The 21129-nt window shown below is 33.2% G+C and overlaps 1 protein-coding gene and 1 long non-coding RNA gene across 4 annotated transcripts in view; one reads left to right on the top strand and one right to left on the bottom strand.

Moving 5' to 3' along the window:
• Positions 1 to 21129, top strand: part of LOC145967537 (uncharacterized) — a 147525-nt gene that overhangs the window by 18899 nt on the left and 107497 nt on the right. The window lies entirely within an intron of this gene.
• On the bottom strand, positions 14687 to 21079 carry LOC145966787 (uncharacterized). 3 transcript variants are annotated; one of them, XR_014437161.1, is made up of 5 exons: positions 20750 to 21079; positions 18579 to 18690; positions 16842 to 17247; positions 16269 to 16492; positions 14687 to 14839 (listed from the first exon to the last, which is right to left on the bottom strand). It is a non-coding gene; the product is annotated as an uncharacterized LOC145966787 (long non-coding RNA). The 3 variants fall into 3 exon arrangements; XR_014437162.1 differs by lacking the exon at positions 14687 to 14839 and having other exon boundaries at positions 15826 to 16492; positions 16842 to 17250; XR_014437160.1 differs by lacking the exon at positions 14687 to 14839 and having other exon boundaries at positions 15826 to 16492.

The raw sequence follows: 21129 nt of genomic DNA, 5'->3' as shown, positions 1-21129 counted from the left end.
TTCGATCGTCTTGGGAATAATTCATACGTCCCTTGTGAAATTTTTGAAGGAAACGTTACGTGCCCCCAGTCTTGGGCCGTCTCACCCTCTTCACAGACGGGTAATTGATTTTCCTTGCTACCTTAACACCCGCGATTCAACGCGAACTTTTTACACTTCGCCACAGCTTTTGGCATCGATCCGGATACGCTTCGCAAGTCAGACAGTTTCTCGCTTAAAGTAGCAGCAATATTCGTTCAATTTTGCTTAAAAGAAGAAAAAGAGAATAGCATGCCATTTATTGCCATGCTAAAGCAAATCTTTTCAAGATTGGTTTCTAAAATATATGCAGATTGGAATATGTCTAAAAAAGCTAAAGATTGAAAATTTTAAAAATATCCATAATGTGTTATTAAAATATTCTAACATAATTAATTACGATCCACAACATAAATATTGTATTTGCAATTTTTTAATTTTGCCATGCACATTTATTTTTTATAAAATTTACATTTGTAATTTTACAAAATTAAAAAATGTTTATATAATTTAAACTATCTATTGCTCGATATTTTGAACGATTATAAGTGAATGTAATAATTTTCCTTCTATGCTTAAATTAAGAAAAAAGAAAAAATATTAATCCACATACTAAGTGATTAAAGAGCCTAACTTTTAAAGTGTTGAGAAAAGCACAGAAAGGTGAAAAGAAATAAGAGCGGTGTGGATTCTAAGGATGAAACGCTGAGCTAGGGAATAATGAAAAAAAAATAATTTTTAAAAAATTAAGAGGATAGAAGGCATTGCGACCTTGATTCGCAAATCCTGCCGCTCTAAGCGGATAGACTTGTGGATATCCTTGCGAGTGGAGCCCCACACAACATTCATCCGCTTGACGGTACGGATGATAAAGTATGCAAATGCGTGTGAGGATGGGCGGTGGCATGAGAGGGAGAGAAAGGAACAGAGAAAGGTGAGGTGAGATTATGGATATGACAACGGCACGCAGGACAGAGACGAAAGCTGGGAAATAGCGAATGGTGTAAATCCAATTTGCGTAACATCGGGGATTACAGCGTTTCATTCATTAGTCCTTATTAGGCTGCATTATGCAAAAATGAGTCAACTCGCACTACCAGTCGGAAATTAAGACCGTAACCCTTTCGCCCGACTCCGTGGCAAGAGTAGCCTAGCTGCTGAGGCACTCGTGCGTGAATATGAATGGCGACTCAATAGGATTATTGTTCCCCAAAGTGTACTCGACGCCAGAATATCGCTAGAATTTTTCATAGATTGTCGTACGTTCTTATATAGTCTTTCCTCCTTAAAGATTTATTAAAATATAGAACTTATTTACTAACTTGTTTGTTTTCTAAAGAGTATAATTATTATTTGAGAACAGATTCATTACAAAGAAAATTCACATGTAATTATTTTGTATCTGTATAGGATGTTTAAGTATATTTGCGAAGCTGGTATTTTTTTGCTCGGGAAGCACCGATATTTATTACGACATAACATTTCCAATATTGATCTCGTATTTAAAAGACTCGTATTTATGAGAATACATCTACATGCAATCAGAATATAAATAATTAATTACGTTTCAACTTTATTTGTAAAGTATAAAAGATACATGCTCACTCGATAAAATTGTTTATTCAGAGATATATTGAAACGCATAAATTTTGCATCGAGCCCAAGTGCAATCTGTTTGTCGGGATATTCTGAAAAGATTCGCGCGACACGAGTTGGATTGTGGTCAACTGTATGCACGGGGAAATTGCGCGACAATTTAAAATCAATCGACTCGATATTATCAGTCATGCGGAGTACCTCAACAACTCGATATGACTTCGCTTAAAGCGAAGTTGTTCTTGCATGCAGCGAAATGCAAATGTCTCGCTCCACACAGGAATTGTGGAGCTGATGTCCATTGATACAAGCTAAAAGCACTTCGATTTCTATTATATATAAATTTGCATGCCTTTCATATCGAGTACGTTATATATATTCCTTAGAATACAAGTGCACGCTTCTTATTTTATGATTAATTGCGTAGCAGCGTTCAAGAGCGCGTTTATTTGTGCAGCGAATCGCGAGCTTTCATCACTCTAATAAAGCTCTAATAAAGCGAATTTATAAAGAGCATACATAAATACGGCGTACACATCCCATGCACCGATATCAGAGTGCTTTCTTTTATTGTCTCATGAAAAATTCGCGTCAGGCATCGCGTACAAGCGTGTTTTATCTCGTGATCTCTGGCACCGGTGCCATCCATCGAGAAAACACTATCCATCAGCTATAACCAAGGTATCTCCGTAAAGTCAATTGTTGTATTTTACAAAACGCATTAACCGCGAGCGCTGATCGATGTTCGCTCGTTACAACATCGATGACATCACATTCGCATGCAAACGCATCGCGTTTTTTGTTTCCGCCGCGAGGAAATATTGCCAAAGACATTCGATATTTTGCACAGATAGCAAACACGTTATGTGTCCAACGGTATATATGTTGAAAATTCCAACGTGAACATGAATCCTATTATGGCTGGGAAAACAGAAGGAAACAGAATGAATAGAGAACTTCGGTTCTACAAATTTTAAAAATCGAAATACACGAAATCTGTATTACGGTTGTAGAATAAAGCGATAATTTATATTGATTAAAAATATATTTGTGCATCACATAATTATATTATAATTATATAATAATTATAAATTTATAAATTAATGAAACGTGATTGCGCGTACGAATTTTGTCAACTATTTCTATCTTGAATATACAGTTAAATAAATAAATCATTATAATTACAAGTAGATAAAAATAAATCCCAATTATATTGAAAATAAATTGAATATGTACGTATATTTCATTTAAGCAGTCTAAAAGTTTTATATTTTGCATTATATGAAAAGTTTTATATTTTTTATATTAAAAAGTTATTTTATTACATTAAATTTATTTTAGTATATTAAAAAGTTTTATATTTTTTAGCAAGTTTTATATTTTCCACTATATGAAAAGAGATAGAAAGGATTGTTTTAATTAATATTTAATAATTTTATTTTTTTATAAATTAATATTTTCGTTACTTTGAATGACAAAACTCTTTCTAAATAAAAAAAGTCTAGATTTCTTTGAGGAGCACTTTAATAATTTTTTTAAATTTAAAAAATAGCGGGTCAACTTCACAGAGGTCTCACTATCGAAGTTCTTATCGTCTTTCCGTTGAGACTTTCTTACGAGTTTTTTTTTGCGTTCCTCGTATTTCGTTCTCACTTTTGAATGCATGCTTTTTGCCACATCGTCTCATTTACCTTACGGTCAATGATCGGCGGGAAAGTAATTAAACACGCTTTTCGCGTATGCCACGAAAGAAATACATTCGCCGTAAATGCGTTTCTTCTATTCCGCGAGCGGTGCATCCTGTTACCATCTTATGACGTCGAAATTCGTGTTCGATTCCTAAGTAAGAGGCTTCTCGAAGGTATTTGGAGAAAGGAGTCGTTACCATGCTGTGTTGTTTCGTCCGCCATTTCATTGCCGCAGCAATCTGGAAAGAGGCGCCGTCAGACGCTCACGTTCCCGGGATACGATACCATTCCACTGCTAAAGCAACGATAGAAATGTACACTACTAGCCGGGTTCTTGCTACAGACGGAAGTTCGTTTAATTAAGAAAGAACAGCCGCGTCTAATATAAAAACGATTGTTATTGCATGAATAATTTATTTACTATAGCGATTTAATATTCGTATTCTTGTCGAACATGGCTTGTTTCTCTATAAAGTATTCGAAATATCGGCAAAATTTGATCGATAACGGATAAAAGCAAATCCTATCAAAATATTCTCTCGAACAAATCATTATGACAGACAGAATGATCCTAAATAAAATAGGGCAAATTATATTCGCATAACAAATATGAATTGTTAAGACGAATATGCATCCATATAAAAATAATTCCTAATATCCTTTTTCTTTTCTTCTTCATCTCTCATATACTTGATCAAAGATGAAGAATATCTGAAATAAGATTTTATCTGTATGTGTTGTGGATTGTTTATGCGTCCAATATCACTGAGGTGAAAGCAAATTGATTCGAAAGAAATAAAAATTAATAAATAATAAATTAAGAAATAAAATAATTTGTTTTACCTTATTGGCTTTTGACAAGATATCGTTTGAGATCATAGATATCATTTTCGTATTCTCTCTTGACATGTTATTATACATATTCAATACATATTTAATGTTATATAAATTTAATGAAACTCTCGACATAAAAATATTAAGTCCTACGTTCGTTTTCCAAAATAGATTTCATATAATAATAAAAATTAATTTTTTTTTAATTTTTTAACTCTTAATTTATTTTTTAATATAATAAAATATTTTTAAGCGTTGTAAAGCTTTAATTTACATTATAATTATCTTATCAAATTTTCTTAATCCTTCTTATTTACATTTTTATCGAGATAGATGAGCGAGAAATGGCATCAGACTCTATATACAATATTTCCGCGGACTTTGTTTCTAATCCTTCTTTTTATTAAAGCAATATATATTTAAAATTAGGATTCGTAAAACCATGAATATGTAAGAATGCACAACCGCTTTTCAAATATTGAACAAAAATAAAATTCGTCGGTATTTCTTTTTCACGAAAAATGGCGGAATAGATTTTTAATTGCCCCAGATGACGTTCCATCCTGTGGACTTTTCTTTGGACACGCCCTAGCCCGTTTATTAGTATGGTCTTTCGGATAAGCACGAGCGCGACGAGTCCAATCGAGAATGATTTAACGGTCTAGCCGTAAAAACATACAGTTTACATAAGTACGTCGTTGTCATTCGCGCCGGGGTAGAGGCGCAGAATCTTTTTAGATCTCTCTCTGGGGCTACACGGTTACAAGTAGCCCCTCGTTAAGGTTTCTTGTTAACGCTGAACGAGATAGAAATCTCAGGATATGAGCGCATATGTGAAGGTAATCTTTGTTGAAGCGAGCTAAACTGCAGGATGTAATTTGTATACCGAACGCTTAGTCCGGTCGCGATATAAATTTAACAAACAGCCGCTTGTTTGTAGCGAATTTTTTCCCCTAATTCTTTATTTTTGCATCGTTTTACTTTCTATTTTATAGGAAATTATGTATGTCTATCTTTATGTATATATCTTTTTTATCATTAGATTATATTTATCTTATTAATAATGTAAAGATAATAGAAACATTATTATATTAAAATAGCATAGAAACATCTTGTTAATATCCCGAAAAATATAAAAATTTAAGATTACAAATAATTTAACATAATATTAATAATAATTAATAATCAATTAAAATGTATAGTTACAATATATAATTAAAAAAAAAGAATTGTTATCAATCTAATTACTACATTATTATTTAATTAATTCGCATTGCAATTTATAATAGGAACAATTAATAGGAACAATTAATAACGTTGCGCGAGCTATTATGTTGAGAGAAAATCTAAACGCGCGAGATCGACATGTTCCAAAAATAACTTTTCTTTCCGTCGGGACCTTTTGTCTCCAAGCTGGTGACATATGACACGTATTCTTAAGGGTTTCTTTCCAAATCACATCTTTACGTCCAAAGCTTTTGAACGAAGGGTTAAATCTGTGAGCTATGAGTGGCATAAGAGCTGCACATGTTAAGTGTCAACGCAGCTGTAATCTTTTTCAGATATAACCGTGGATTATTCGTTATCGCAAAAAATATTACGAACGAATATCTTCTAAATTATTAAAAATATTAAAAAATCTTTTTGAACTTTTGCGTTTCGTATAAAAACATACTTTTGCCTGTATGTTCTCTGCAGCGGTAAAATTAAATCAATTAAAATACATATTTAAAATGAAGCAAAAATGGAGCTCAAATTTTTTTAATGCTCTTTTTTTCTTTTAAATTAATAAAAATTCTGGAATATATTCATTGAAAGTAATATTTTTATTTAGTACGTAATTGTAAAAAGTATATTATAAAAACTTCAAATTTTCTAACACACACATATGCTTATTAAATTCAATATACTATGTATTGTTGTATATGTTCTCTCTAAAATTCTCTTTCTCTGTGTGTGTATGTGGTATAGCACATTATACATATATTTCTCAATAGCTGCATGTTAATCTGCGCTTCGGACAGTCAATATTATTTACATTCATAAATATGTGTATATGATCAAGTGTATAAATAATTGATCTATTTATAATAACTTTTAATTACAAAGTTTGCATACACAATGACATGAAATATAGCTTATTCACAAGTATACCAAGTTAAAAGGATACTCCCTCCTTCCCTCCCCGACTGCTCGCAATAAAAAGCAGCTCCGCGCAACGCTTGGAACTCGTTGAAGCGATTTAAAAAGTTATTGGGTAAGCTGCCAAAAACTCTACTTTTGTGATATCCGCGCTACGTATATTTTTTTTTACGTTGTAAGTTTTCGTAAACTTTGCAATCTGTGACATTGTGTCACTATAAACGTAGACAAATTTCTAGAAAGTTATATCCGACGCGCGTAGAGTTGCCAACAAACCATTTCTTTGTGCATGTCATTCCTGTTATTTTCAGATATTATTTTTAATATAATTGTATTGTGGAAGAAGTAATGCAAATTTAAACTTTGTTCCTCGTATTATTGTATCATTCGACAAACTGTAATATTTGTTTCTTCATAAACATATTTTTGCTTAAAAAAAGGACTTTCATTATTTTTGAAAAAAACGCTATAATTTGCATTTGTCACCAAGAGACATCCAAAACATGTATATACGCGATGCTATCAATTACACCGGAAAGAGTTTCCATATAGCACCGTTTATTTATATGTCCAGTGATTATTCAGGCGCTAAGAAGCAATAGATACACGACCCTTTGGCGCGCATTTGTCTACACTTAAGGTTACTACAAATCAGTTCCCGACCTCGTCAATGGCGTCTAAAAATATCGGCTGTCTCTTTGGTAGCAAAGTGCTTGCATACGTTGGGCGTCGCCTTTACGTGTCGGCATAAATACGTCGACGGAATTTGTGAGAGCACGGGCGTTTTTAGATAGTCTGAGAGTTCTCGGGGCGGTCGCGCTCTTCCTTATTTCTTCTTGTGTGAAGAATTCGGGGTTGAAATAATTGACACGGCAGCACTGAGAAAACATCCAAACGGCACGCTCACATAAACGCGCTTTTTTTCCTCACGGCATTACACTCGTGTAGAAATCAATTTACACTCTCGTTAACATAACTGTTGAACCAACCTCGCAGCTGCCATAAATTTCTTGGACCATTAAGAAAGACGAAAAATTAAAATCGATATAGTTTGGAGTTTATATAATAATGCTTTAAAGCATTTAGTAGAGAAACTTTTCGTACATATCGTAGATATTGTTATATGAGCGTTTTAGAAATTAAGGACTTTTGTTGTGATTGAAAATTTGAGACAATATGCCAAGTCACGTAAGCTCGTTAATTTACAGTTTTTTAGCATCTTTATATATGAATTATTAATGGCATTTTTTGATATTCTTCGTTAGAATTTTATAATTTATTTCATAATGCGCGGCATGAAAAAATGCTAAGTATTTTTCGCTAGGATTAAAAGCGAACCGTTAATTTCATCTATACCGAGATAATGCGGCAGTTTGAAGAAGAAGCAGCTTGATGACGTATTAAGTCGTCGACGTAGAGATGCGCGACAATGGCGCGTTGCGCGACGACAAGGAGCCAATTATCTCAGCAATTTCATTGCCGCTATGTATTCCGTGCACGTCATAGCAAAATACTCGGTGTGCAGGTCACGAGCAATTACGCTCTCGACGCCGACGCGACACGTTTTTGCCGGGAGGTCTCGAGAGCGCGGTCTTCAAGATGGCCACGTCGGATACCTTTGGGATCCACGGACCTTCCGCCCGTCTCCCTAAGCTTTTTAGATCGCTCAACGACAGGCGGTCGTGAAACGAGAGAGAAATAGCGACAAATCAAGCGCTAATTGCGTCTGCGCTGCGCAGAGACGAACCGGTGTAAGTACGACGATTACCGACTTATCGTCCTGTGACGAAAGAAGAATCCCTTTGGGGCGCGATTGACGGGAGACGAGCGAAGACTAATACATCAGTTCTCGCTCTCCCACCCTCTCTCTTTTTCTCTCGGGATTATTTCAGGTGTACAAGACGTTAGTGCGCCTCCACGAGCACGTTCGAAATTTCGATCACTCATTAACGGGGCCCTTCTCCGCCGCGGCATTGCCTCGACATACCCGTCCTAATTACACTTTCATAGTTGGGCCTGGGAACGCCTGGCAACGCTCGATAGATACTACCGCCGTCGCCGATTAGCTCCTTCTACCCGACTTTTCTCGTCGGAGACGCCGCTACGGCTCGGTATCACCAACGTGCCGCTTTGGATCATTAATTATTCCTTTGGATCTTTATTACTAACGTAACGTGTCTTGACGCGCGAGTTAGTTTAGCCGAGGATATGCACGCATATTACAATACATATATTGTATATAATTAATTTCGTGCACGGATATTTGCGTGTAATGGAAGATTATGTCGACAATCGCGTACATACATAAGGATGCTAGTGAGATGATTATATTTGTAATATTGATATTTTATTTTTTGATGACAAATTTATACATCATTATCTTTTAAAACTGATTAAATACCGATAGCTGAGAGAAAAATATCAAATAAAACTTAATATATTTTTAAAGATGACTATTTAAAACACATAAGAGAATTTATAAACAATTTATTTTTTATTTTACTATAAAATGCACTGAGAGAAATGTTTTGTATCAGCAAACAAAATTTTGTTACTGACGCAAAAATTAATTGTTGGTATACGACCAATTAAACCTTTGGTTTCCACGCCGATTTTAATTCGTTGAATTCATTTACTTAATAATACACAACTGTTTTGTATGATGTACAAAGATTTTGAAAGTGAAAAATAGAATATTTTGTTACCGAAACAAAACAAGTACGAATAACAAGTAAGAATAATATAGCCAAAAAAACTTTTTTGTTAACGTAAAATAAATAATTTCTTCGGAAAGCCCCAATGTTTTAATAAAGGTTCAACTTTTCTATCTATAAAGAAGAAATTGTGAGAGGAGAGAAAGAAACTTTCTCTAACCGAAAAACTGAACGGTCACTTCAAATGTCTATCACTTTATTGTCTATTAATTATTTTACTGTGTCTTTGCACTTGCTCTTTTCACTTAGTATCTAGAACAAATCACTAATATATTTTCTCGTTTTATACATATCAAACAAACTAATACTGATGAGAACGAACAGAGTGACTGCAGAGAAAATCACGCAGTACAAAACTGATAGACGTGATATGCGTAATGTACTCGCTGCGTATTGTTCTTTCTTCTGTGTATGTGTTCACGTTATTGTGCGTGACCCACACGAGAGCCCTCTACCGAATCAAAGCTCTGTACAAAATATTTAGTAATACTGACCAACTTTAAATATTTATTAAAAAATTGTTTGTTTAACTCGATATCATATATCGTTCCATACTATATTTCACAAAAATATTTTTTACTACAGTAGATTATTTTGTTCAAATTACTAAAAGAAAATTTATTTTGTAACTACGATGAAACATCATATTACTACTCACAAAATGTGAGTAACGAAATAATATCGTTTTGTTAATTCAAGAAATTTACCAAATTTTGTTTATCTAGACAAAAAATTATTACACTTTGCTATCTTTACAAAATTTTCTTATTAAAAACAGCTATTTGTGAGTAATTTTATTTTTTTGCTACCATTACTATAATTTTTTTCTCAGTGTGTATGCTTCTAAGAAACTGGGACTAATTGTAAATTATGAGTTATTTTACTTTTCTACAAAATACTTTAAAAAAATATAATAACATTTTCATAAATTAGAAAACGTATCGATATATTCGATGGGAGAGAGAGAAAAGAAGAGCGAAAGAGAAACTTAAATATCATTACGTAGTACATGTATCGATTTACAGGATATTGACATGGTAGCAATCAAATGGTTAACGTTCCCAATCATACACATACATGTCAATTTGACAGTGATCTCAATGCGAAACTATCTATCATGCATTACCTTGTGATGTTAAGCATGGACTTTGGTTTATGGCATAATCAGATCATCTGATCGAGCAATCATCTGGAAGAGAAAGACCTAACATATAAATTACATGAGGCAGAATTTTTTGAAATTTAGGGATGTTGTTCATACAAATTGTTCATTTCAGGAAATAATATTAAAAATATTTAATGTTGATAATGCTGAGTCTTTAAAAGAGCAACAGTTGAATGGCAAAATAAATGCTTATTGAATAATACATATTATTGGTATTGTATTCATATTATCGAATATATACGAATATATTTGTATCTATAGAGAACAGATATTCAGCATTTCTATTATATACTTATTTGTATTAAATATTTTGATTTTAATACTGGATTCAATTAGGATCGAAATATGTTTCAATTGGAATATCTGCTTATCAAAAACGGATTTAATCGCACTTCGAAACGATCCGTATCACTTGAATCAAAAATCATATAAAATTTATCATATCAGATGTATTAAAAGGAGAATAATGCAGATTTTTATAATGTATTTACTAGATAAAAATCTCCCATATTCTCTGTTTTTAATATACTTTATTCTACTGAAGTTAGATGTGCTTTCGTGGTTCGACAAATATTATAACTACACAATTGTATATAGAGCTTTCTCCTGTCTCGTTTCTCACCGGTCTGTTTGCTCGTCTCAGATTTCGTTATCTGATATTTTATTGTCCCTTTGTAACGGATGCACCACAAGGGATCACAAAAGTTGAACGCCCTTACTTTTCGATGTCGCGTGTCCTCATGCTTTTTGCGTAGAATACTAACGATACTGTGACAATATTGAAGTATAGATATTTATGTTTCATTATTCCGATATTTTAATATTGATATTCGCCGACTTGATTTATAATCATCTCTTACGATATCTTTCATATTAACCCGAAAAACTGATACTTAAGTTTAATAGTACATTTTTTTATACAGTGATATTTTTACACAGTGAAAGTTTAATAATAGATAGAGTTTAATAATACATAATTTTTTGCGATATTAATATCTCTAAAATTATTGATTATTCGTTTCTTTGTAATTTGCACATTTATCAATATCGCTATGCAATATTGTCTATGTCATGCGGGTAAAATTTGCACGGTCGCATCGGTACTGTTTTTGAGCTGCTTGTTAACATGGTGAAATTATTTGCGGGAATCCGGATACGCGCGATTTCCATCCGACTATATTTGAACGTGAATTTATGTCCCGTCACGAGGTTTCACAATATCGAGACGACGGAGCGCGTAATTAGGTTATTATTATTGGCGCGTGTTTCGGTTCTCTGCGTCGACACAAATCATTTCGGGATATAATGTTGAAACGTTCTCATAACGTAAGCATAACGTCACACGTCTGCTTATTACGCATGTACCGCTGTTCATCATCGTTTATATCATTTTTCCGGTGCAGATAAGTGTCGTCGATTTTAGGATCCATCGAACATGGATGTCACGAGTTTCTTGACGGAAGAGTTTACGAATGGTATGCCGAAGATTTTCTCTCGCTGATGTGTCAGTTCGCACGTGCAAACACGTGCTAATCTTAGACACGCGTTGCGCGACTCTCGCGTGTTCGGAATAAATTAATTCCCCGCATTAATGCGCACAGTTGATTCGCATGAGACTTTACGGCGATCTTGAATACGAGATTCGTCTCTGCGAATTTTCTCCGTTTAAGTATGACAAACGATTTTACTTGCAAACGAGTTCAATGTATGCACAATATGCACCTCTTTATATATATGTAGTCTCTTTCTTCGATTCTTGTCATATAGGAAATTCTAATTTATGTCACGTCTCGCGACTTTTCATAGTATTGACTTGCACTCGGTTTTATCGATAAATTTTACCGATGACAGAGAGAAATATAGAGAAGATGTGTAATAAAGTATGCATGTAATAATACGGAATAATTTATAAAATAATTTATAATAATCATAATATGCATACATAAAAAAATAAAAAGCAATATATACAAGAACGTTTAAATTTTTTCAGAATAATAAATAAAGTACATCGCAAAATCAAAGACTTATGAATTTCAGCTAAAGAAAAATACACATTTTTTTAATATAATGTTATGCAGATATATTGCACATATGACTCGCAGCAAAGTTAATCGAAAAAATATATACGATTCTATGGATATAGAAGCAATAAATCCCATACCTGACTTAACGTTAATATTCGTGATATATGGTTGCGGATTTTTTTTCAATCTCTTGGTGACTATGGGATATTTTATACAGTCTTATCGGCAAACGCATATAGACATGAAAATTGGTTCAAAATAATATTGCTCTACTAGTTTAAATCTCATAATGCGTAGCAAGCTTTAATATGGTCATGTATGTAAATTTGGCAAATATTTTTTTAAACATGCGAATTCTAAAAACGTTCTATATAATATAATTCTATATATTTTTCATAATGCCAGGTAATTTTTATAAAATTTTGTATTATTATTTGACTTTTTTTACGTGTTTTATTCGAATGTACTATTTTTTATTGAGCAACATTATTATATATTACGAGTTTACGAACAGTTTCGTTTGCGAATAGCCTTCTTCCGTAATAAACGTAAAATTACGTCGGAAGCACGTTAGTAGGAATACGTCTCTTTTTGGTTATTGATATATTACGGTCGTCTACGATTTTGCCTAATTATTCCAGCATCACATATAAACGCATTCCACGCTCCGTTTATCCGTATAATTCATGAGCTATAATTTCGCACCGGCAATTTCGGAACACGCGCATGGTCGATCTACGGTAAACTGATACGCTAGTTTATCTTTATAGATAATGCAATTAAATTTCAACTCACAGCGGATATCCAGGTAAAATCTCGCAAGCAATTAATTTCTGGCTTTATTCGATATTTACCTGCAACGCGCGAAAAGGTGCCGATGTCGAAAAGTAATCAATGAAAAGGACTTTGACGCAAGAGAGAAACGATCATTTTTTTTTATTTCTCTTACTAATCCCAGGAGCCAGGGATTCGATTTCCATTTCTTATTCTACCCCCTCCAATCCGAGGATATATCTCGCGGATCCGGTGTGAATGTACGACAGAATGAATATATATCGTACAAATGGATTTAGAACCTGGTAACGATTATACGAACAAAAAGACGGAGCGATCGCAGGAGCGACGGTAGTGAACGATAGTGAACCGGCAAGCTGGAAGAGAGTCCGTCTCTCCCGCTTGATTAATTAAAACCAGGGCAGCGTATTCCCGAGGAATCGAATGTTGGCACATGTGGCTGGATCGACGGAGGACGAAAGCCGTCGTGTGCGGCCGTCTGGTTTTCCAAACGGTGGCGCGGCGCAATTTGTCGAACGAGGAAAGGGTTTCCCGAATTTCCCCGGGCGATTTTCACAGACTGAGGAAAATCCACTGTATCCATGGATCTGGGAATCTCTGTCCGGTTAGGGCAATACTCTTCCCTACATTTCTTACTCATGTGTGCGCATTTAGGCTATGCACACATCGGCGTTCAATTTAATTTTGTCTATATTTTGTGTTGTATATGTATGTGTGTGTGTGTTTTATTATTAATAATCAAAAAGAAGGCTATTTTAAACCAAGCAGAGCACAGGTGGTAATGCGTGACAAAAATTTTTTTCCAATAATTCTTTATAAATTCAATAATTCTTACAAACGTTTCGGTCCCTTTCGGACCCTCCTCAGTGTGACACAATAATATTCATATCAGATATAAAAGAGATACAAAAATAAATAAATGAAGATTGCTGTACAGGTCGAAGGATAAAATTGTAAAAATAAACACAATCAAACAAAAGAAACAACGTTAAGAATTTAAAATAAAAGCAAAATAAAACGCAAAAACCGCGGCGCAATACAATATCCATTGTTTCCAAAAACGCTACGATGTTACATAACAATCCTCACCGTCCCACGCAACTTACAACCGTCCGCCTTTAAATCAATGATTTTTAAAGGCGGACGGTTGTAAGTTGCGTGGAAAAGTGAGGATTGTTATGTAACATCGTAGCATTTTTGGAAACAATGGATATTGTATTGCGCCGCGGTTTTTGCGTTTTATTCTGCTTTTATTTTAAATTCTTAACACGTTGTTTCTTTTGTTTGACTGTGTTTATTTTTACAATTTTATCCTTCGACCTGTATAGTAATCTTCATTTTTTTATTTTTGTATCTCTTTTATATCTGATATGAATATTATTGTGTCACACTGAGGAGGGTCTGAAAGGGACCGAAACGTTTGTAAGAATTATTGAATTTATAAAGAATGATTGGAAAAAAATGTTTGTCATGCATTACCACCTGCGCTCTGCTTGGTCTAAAATAGCCTTCTTTTTGATTATTATTGATTTATCATTTGGACCATTTATAAAATTTGTAATTTGTAATTAAAAATGTTTTATTATGTTATGTATATGTGTTGTTTGTATAGTTTTAGCGAGATAAATAATTTTATTAAGACATTTTGAATTTTCTATTAAAATAATTTAATTAGGACGATTTTTTAATTGAATTGCTCATGACCTGTTATTTATCGCTTTTCACTTGCCGATGTGTATTCTTAGGGCGGAATGAGACGCTCGTATGGTTGCGAGATGGCGACAATCCCCGAAGAGATGAACTTTTGTTAAGGGTAGAAGATCCTTATCAGTGGAAGACGTTAATCCGTATCCACGCGTTTGCCTTGGGGAAACGTCAGGTTACTTTGCGTCGAATGAGACGTAATTGAATTGCTTATTCTAACAGTTTTTTTATTTTTTTTGCGCGTAGCGTGGAAAAATGAAAATATGATTTTTTCATCAAAATTAATCGATAAGATTAATTATTAATTGATTGTCGGATATATATTATCGAAAATATATTTCTACATAGTAATAAAATTGTCAAGTTGGAAAATCTTTTAATAATCATGATATGTAAATATCTATCTACATCTTTAAATGTCTATATAAATATATGCATATATACGAAATATACTTTATAATAGTATCCTATTGTTAATTCCATATGAAAGAAAAATTCTTTCTTTTATGCGGAATTAGCACAATAGGATGATATCTTCGTGCGTGGAGAGAATATCAGGATGATAAATCTCGCTAGACTAGTTAAATTTTGTCGTTGTTTCGTCTCGACAAAGTCATGAAATCTTGTAATATAGTGCCAGGATAGCGAGTAATATCCGATTGATCAAAGAGCAAAGCTGCTTTAGCATCTTCGTGTATGCTCGTATATTATGAATCCTACTAAACTCAAAACGAACTTAATAAGAAGGATCCGTTCTCTGTGCGCGCTGCTCAATGAAGAGCATAAATCAACCGAGATTTCCGTTCTACGCGCAAATGTACATCTCCACGATAGTTTGCGAGAAGGGAATTGACTCTACTATGTCGGAATATATTCATTTAGTCCCATAGATTGTTTCAAAATGAATGGTCGACAAAAGTTTGATTAGAAACAACTGCCCATGTTGCATTATTAGATACCTTAATAATCTCGAATGAAAGTTCTCTTAAGTACAATCGATTTAAAACTAAAAAATAAACAGTTGAATTATCTATTTACATATTTCATGATTTAAATACAGAGATTATCATTAAAAATTTATATTTCATAAATTATTCAACTTGATAATTTAATTATTTTCAGCTTTCAACACCTGCTGATCGATAGTTTCGGGGCTTCAATCATGTGTAGCTTATGAAATATTAAATTATGTCATGAAACTGATATAAACTCATAAACGGAATTTTGAAAGACCTTTGCTCATGGGACAAAGTTTCCATTAAGGGCGCGAAAGAAGTCGGTCCTAAAGAGAACTCCATTTCTGACATTCGCACGACCGGGAAAAGACGGGCGCTATAAAGTCGGGCTTAGGGAGCGTTGGTGATAAGATTAGGCCAGTTTTCCACCCGTGGCGTCATACATATTCGATACCATTCGAGGCGGGCGAGAAGGAACACCTGGGAGTTCGCGGCGGTGCCTGCAGGCAATTTCGATCTCTACCGTTTTATTCCCTTCGTGGATAAAACTAATTATTCGCCTTCACCTTTGCCCTGCGGTCCCAAATCCCATAGCCGTTGCTAGATTTTTCGGGAAGTATCTACGAGCTTACTTTCTTGTTTCTCTCACGGTCGCATTTCGTACGAGGCAGTGGTGAACTTGCCGGGAATGGCAAATTTTATTCTATTTCCTGCGTTGTCGCGTATTTTTGTCGTGGAGATTACGAGACGAATTTTTTTCCTTTTAAGCATTGCAAGAAAATAGAGATGCATGGGAAAGAAAATGGAGATGCAAATCCACAATTGCTATACAATTCCATATGAATGTCTTGTCATTCTAAAGTAGAAAAAAGAAGGAGAACGAGAAAAGAAGAGAGAGTATTATAATTAAAGATTCACAAGGACTAATATATACATATATATTCCTTACGATACATGCGCACAACATTTCGTGTTACAACGAACGATAAAAAAAATGATCAGATAAGTTTGTTCATTCATTGTCATATCGCCGTTTCTACTTCAATACATTCTGTTTCTTTAAAGCGCACAAGTAATGGAAAAGAAGTGATGAAGTATAAGTAATCTTCCACTTAATGTTTTGCCACTTTTTTTGGCATTCTGTTACAATTCTGTTCTTAATAATAACTGACATCTTTTTGATAAAATAAACCAGGCTTTCTTACCCTCGGTTGATGGCGTTTCATTCTTTTGTGTCATGTGTGAAAATGACAGACCTATGTGTGCGCGAAAATCGATTTCCATCGTATAACAAACTCCTATCTCTTGTCAACGACTTTTTCTCTCGTTACTGATTGTAGAGCTCTTTACTAACGTCATGGTGATGTACTGTCGTTGTTCAATTTTCCGGAAAATATCTGTGAGCTTCCCTGTCTTGTTTTTCGCGCGAGTGTGTTTTTGTGTTTTGCTTCTGTTTCGCTTGAAATATATTGAAAGTGCGCAACTATGGCTCGAGTATTTCATTTATTCTTGTAGAATGTATGATATTGATACCGTTGAAAAATCAATTTCCAGTGTGCCAAATGTCGGTCGACTTCTTTCATATTATCGTATTGTATTTTTCTTTGTTGCCTGCTGACCAAAAAAGTTGTATATCTTATCAATATTATCTTACTCTTAAATTCAAGTCCGTTATAATCAGAAAAAGCTTCCTGCGTTACATTATATGTAAATAAAATAAGCATTATATGTAAATAATATAAGAAAATAACATTTTCTTAATAATTTATGAAATGTGTTGATTTATATCAATTAGAGAATTTAGGGCAAATATTAGATGCACTTAATTGAATTTGATACATTCCTTATGTATTTTAAATGAAAATAGTATTCTGTAAAAATCATTTCCCAAATACTTCTATTGGCAGGTGTGCACGTCCGACACATATATATATGAGAATTTATTATAAAATTCATAAAATTGTCGTAATTTATTGCTTAATAACATTACAATATTAATGGAAATCGACATTGTATTTAATAGCATGTACCGATGTGCAGTTAACAAATAATATATTTATATTTACTGTCCTTTCGGCGTGCGCTATCATATAGATTGATTAAATATTCACTGGGTACTCTATATTTACACCACGTGCAATTTATTTGTCGCGTCGAATAGAGCGAAGCAATTAAGTGCTTTCGTCGAATGCAATATGCTAATAGTTTGCGGTTGAAAGTGCAAAGACTCATACCGCATATGCGGATTCGTAGCCTCATGTATAATCCTTATCCGCGCATAAGTTTACGAGCACCATAAACTTTTTTGCGACGTACGCAACACTTTAAAACCGTGAAAGATTACATTGAGAGTTATTACTTTTATAAGATGTCTATATTTGAGGTGCAGTATATTATTTTTCAATAGCATGGAAAAAAATGTGATAAAAGTGATGCTATGGAAGAAAGATGTGAGTAGAAAAAAAGAACAATGTAAAATTGTCAAAAATCTATTTACAATTCCAATCATAGAATTGTTTATATTCTTCTATGAAGTTTTAATTATTTTTCACGAAGAAAGCAAAAATAGAAAATAATAAAAATAGAGACTTTAGCCAATAAAGATAAAGTTTATTTTAGTATGTAGGACACTATGATATTCTTAGATTGTCTGCAAAACTTTGAAAAATTTTGTATTCTCTCTTAAAATAAAATGATTCCAGAACATATCAAGATACTGTCTCTTTCAGAGTATCATATAAAATGTCGTATTGTGTATTTACGCGAATTATATTTTTATATAAATATTTCCTAAACAATGTAAAAATTTATTTATATAATTTTAGATTTCAAATATTATATAATTTATAAATAAGATAAAAAGTGTGTGTGTAGACAATACACTTAAAAAAATCAAGATTATTTTTCGTGATTTTGTTCTCTTATTATATACTATTGTTTACTTTGAGCCCTAATAATCGCGCAGCATGTCCTTCCATTCAAATTTGCACCCTTCGATATGATCACGGTATGAGCCGCTGCAGGTCGTGTTCATAGTTCCTTTGTCTCGCTTATCTATAGGAAGGATGTGCTAAGGAGATATAATCATGTGTGGCAAATTGATAATTACAATTGATCATTCACAAATAGAATTTTAAACATTTTGGATACATATTCACGTTATAATATAATGTATAATATAAATAAATTTTGTTGATAAATTTCTAGGAATGAATGCTAATTTAAAATTATCAAAACATTGTCTTATGAGTAAATACAGTATTTTTTAAATTCTGTACGTATAAATACCACTATAGAAATTATATATATATTTTAGGTTTTTTATGTTAAAAAATATTTTATTATTTGTTGGATTATTAGTTATTACAAGTTATAGAGTTAACGCAAGTAATTTCACGCGTGTTGCATGGCTTCAGTCTCTGAGGTATCATGTGACAATGATGTTGGTATACATGGATAAGATATAAGCGCTTTAATCGAGCTAACTGCAAAACGGTCGAGTGACGCTTTTGATGATCTACATGTAATTTCAGTGTTCTAAATATATTAGAGTAAAGAGTTTATATCTTTTTATAAAGTTCTGAAATAAATTTATGTATAATTTTAAAATATTGACTTTTAACTTCTGTATTCACAATCCTTATAAAGATTATCAAATTTTTATTACAACATTTGTTATATCCATTAATGCAGATATGGAAAAAAAGAGAGGGCATATTCATTTCATTATAAAATAATATTATTAAAAGCGCTTAACACTTATTTAGTAGCGCTGTCAATGCGCCATTAAATAAGGAGAAGTGCGCTTTAATATTTTCATTCGAGCGATCGCAATATTAATCGCAATATTTTTTGGTATCATAATAAAAAAAAAATGTTTGTGTGTATTGCGGTAATCGGCTTATAGCCGAACCAATTATTGTCGTTATTGCTTGCCAGCGCGAGATATACGTCGGTTAATTAGTGCGCGATCACGCGATAATGTGTAATTTTAATCTCACATCTTTGACGCGGAAAATGCTCTAATGTGGCGGAATTGCAAATAATGTGGATTTCATCAATATTAATCATAAATCACATCGACCCTTTAGAGCCATCAGGACAAAGATTCAATATTTCATGCCAATTTAAGCATACTGATGTATGTATACTATTACACACGGAGAAACGATTAAATGGACCGTTACTAATCTGCCTACTTTTCGAGTTCATTTTCAATGGATCTATTGCTTCATTAATTACTATTATCGTTATCATAGAAATGCATGATTTGATATGAAGTGTCTGGATATAAAATGTTATAAATGAAGATCGTGTATAAGCTGTCACAGAGCTGTATGAAGGTCCTATGTAAAGAGAGAAATATAAAAATTGATAATTTATATTAATTCAAATAATTGAAATTATTACATGCTTGATTTGTATGAATTTTATGCATGAATTTATGAGTTTTAATAAATTTAACGTAACATATGATATTTTTATTAAATATAATTGAGTACATATTATAATATGCATATTAATATGTTTATATTTGAATGATAATTTATTTTAAAAAAATATTAGTTATAAAATTTTATCTTATACATATATCAAAATCTCATATATATTTTTATAAATTATAAATGCAATGAGATATTAACAGAAACGCGAAAGTGAAGGAACAAGACACACTAGATATATAGAGTATGCTATTTTTTTAATCAATCAAACTCGCCTTCTATCTCAAAATTTCTGACAGAGCAAATTCCACGGGATATACATACACGTGTTATTCAGAAATTTGTCAAACTTGTAAATTAAAACTGTAAGCATATTGTCATTTTAATAGCAATCGCGAACATTATTCCATTAGCAATATAATTGTGGCTCATTGCGATAATTAATGTGCGGAATATATAGAAATAATTTCAAAATTGCTGCACAAGTATAACTTTTGAATAACCATAATATTTGATTAAACAGTCTCTTGATACCCCTTCGAGGTATCGAATTACGCAGATTCAAATATTATAGCTGTAAAACATATTCGCAGGCAAAGTTATGTCGTTCTCGAAACTCAGTTTTTCCTTGTATTGTAAGCGATAACCATGGCATTTTATTTAGCACATACGTAAAGATGCTGTTGTCATGGTCGCATCTGAAACACGATGCTAGAAGAACGCCACTTTCATCCGTTGATTGTCCAGCGGATTGTATGTTGGGGAGAATCGATTTACGGTCGCGTATGGGAGAATGGATTCGCATATCGCGTCTTTGACCCGTATCCCTCGGCGTACAATTTCAGTTGGAACTTTTCAATTTCCTCCACGAGCGTGCGCACTGTTGACGGCTTTTCCTGTCCGAGTCACGGCAATCATCTTTCAATGCCTCCGTGCTATGCCAGAAAGTTATATGCAGATTTTGGATGAAGTACGTGGACGATCCGGGAAATGTCATGATCTCATGATATATTCATAAAACACGCGGTTCATCTCTTTCTCTTTTTCTTTT

Source organism: Camponotus vicinus, unplaced genomic scaffold (assembly GCF_025532165.1).
Source record: "Camponotus vicinus isolate PSW18456_S1 unplaced genomic scaffold, iyCamVici1.0 SCAF_2, whole genome shotgun sequence".
In the NCBI taxonomy this organism is placed as follows: Eukaryota; Metazoa; Arthropoda; class Insecta; order Hymenoptera; family Formicidae; genus Camponotus; species Camponotus vicinus.
Note: the sequence above shows the minus strand (reverse complement) of the source record. Positions and strands in the feature narration are given on the sequence as shown.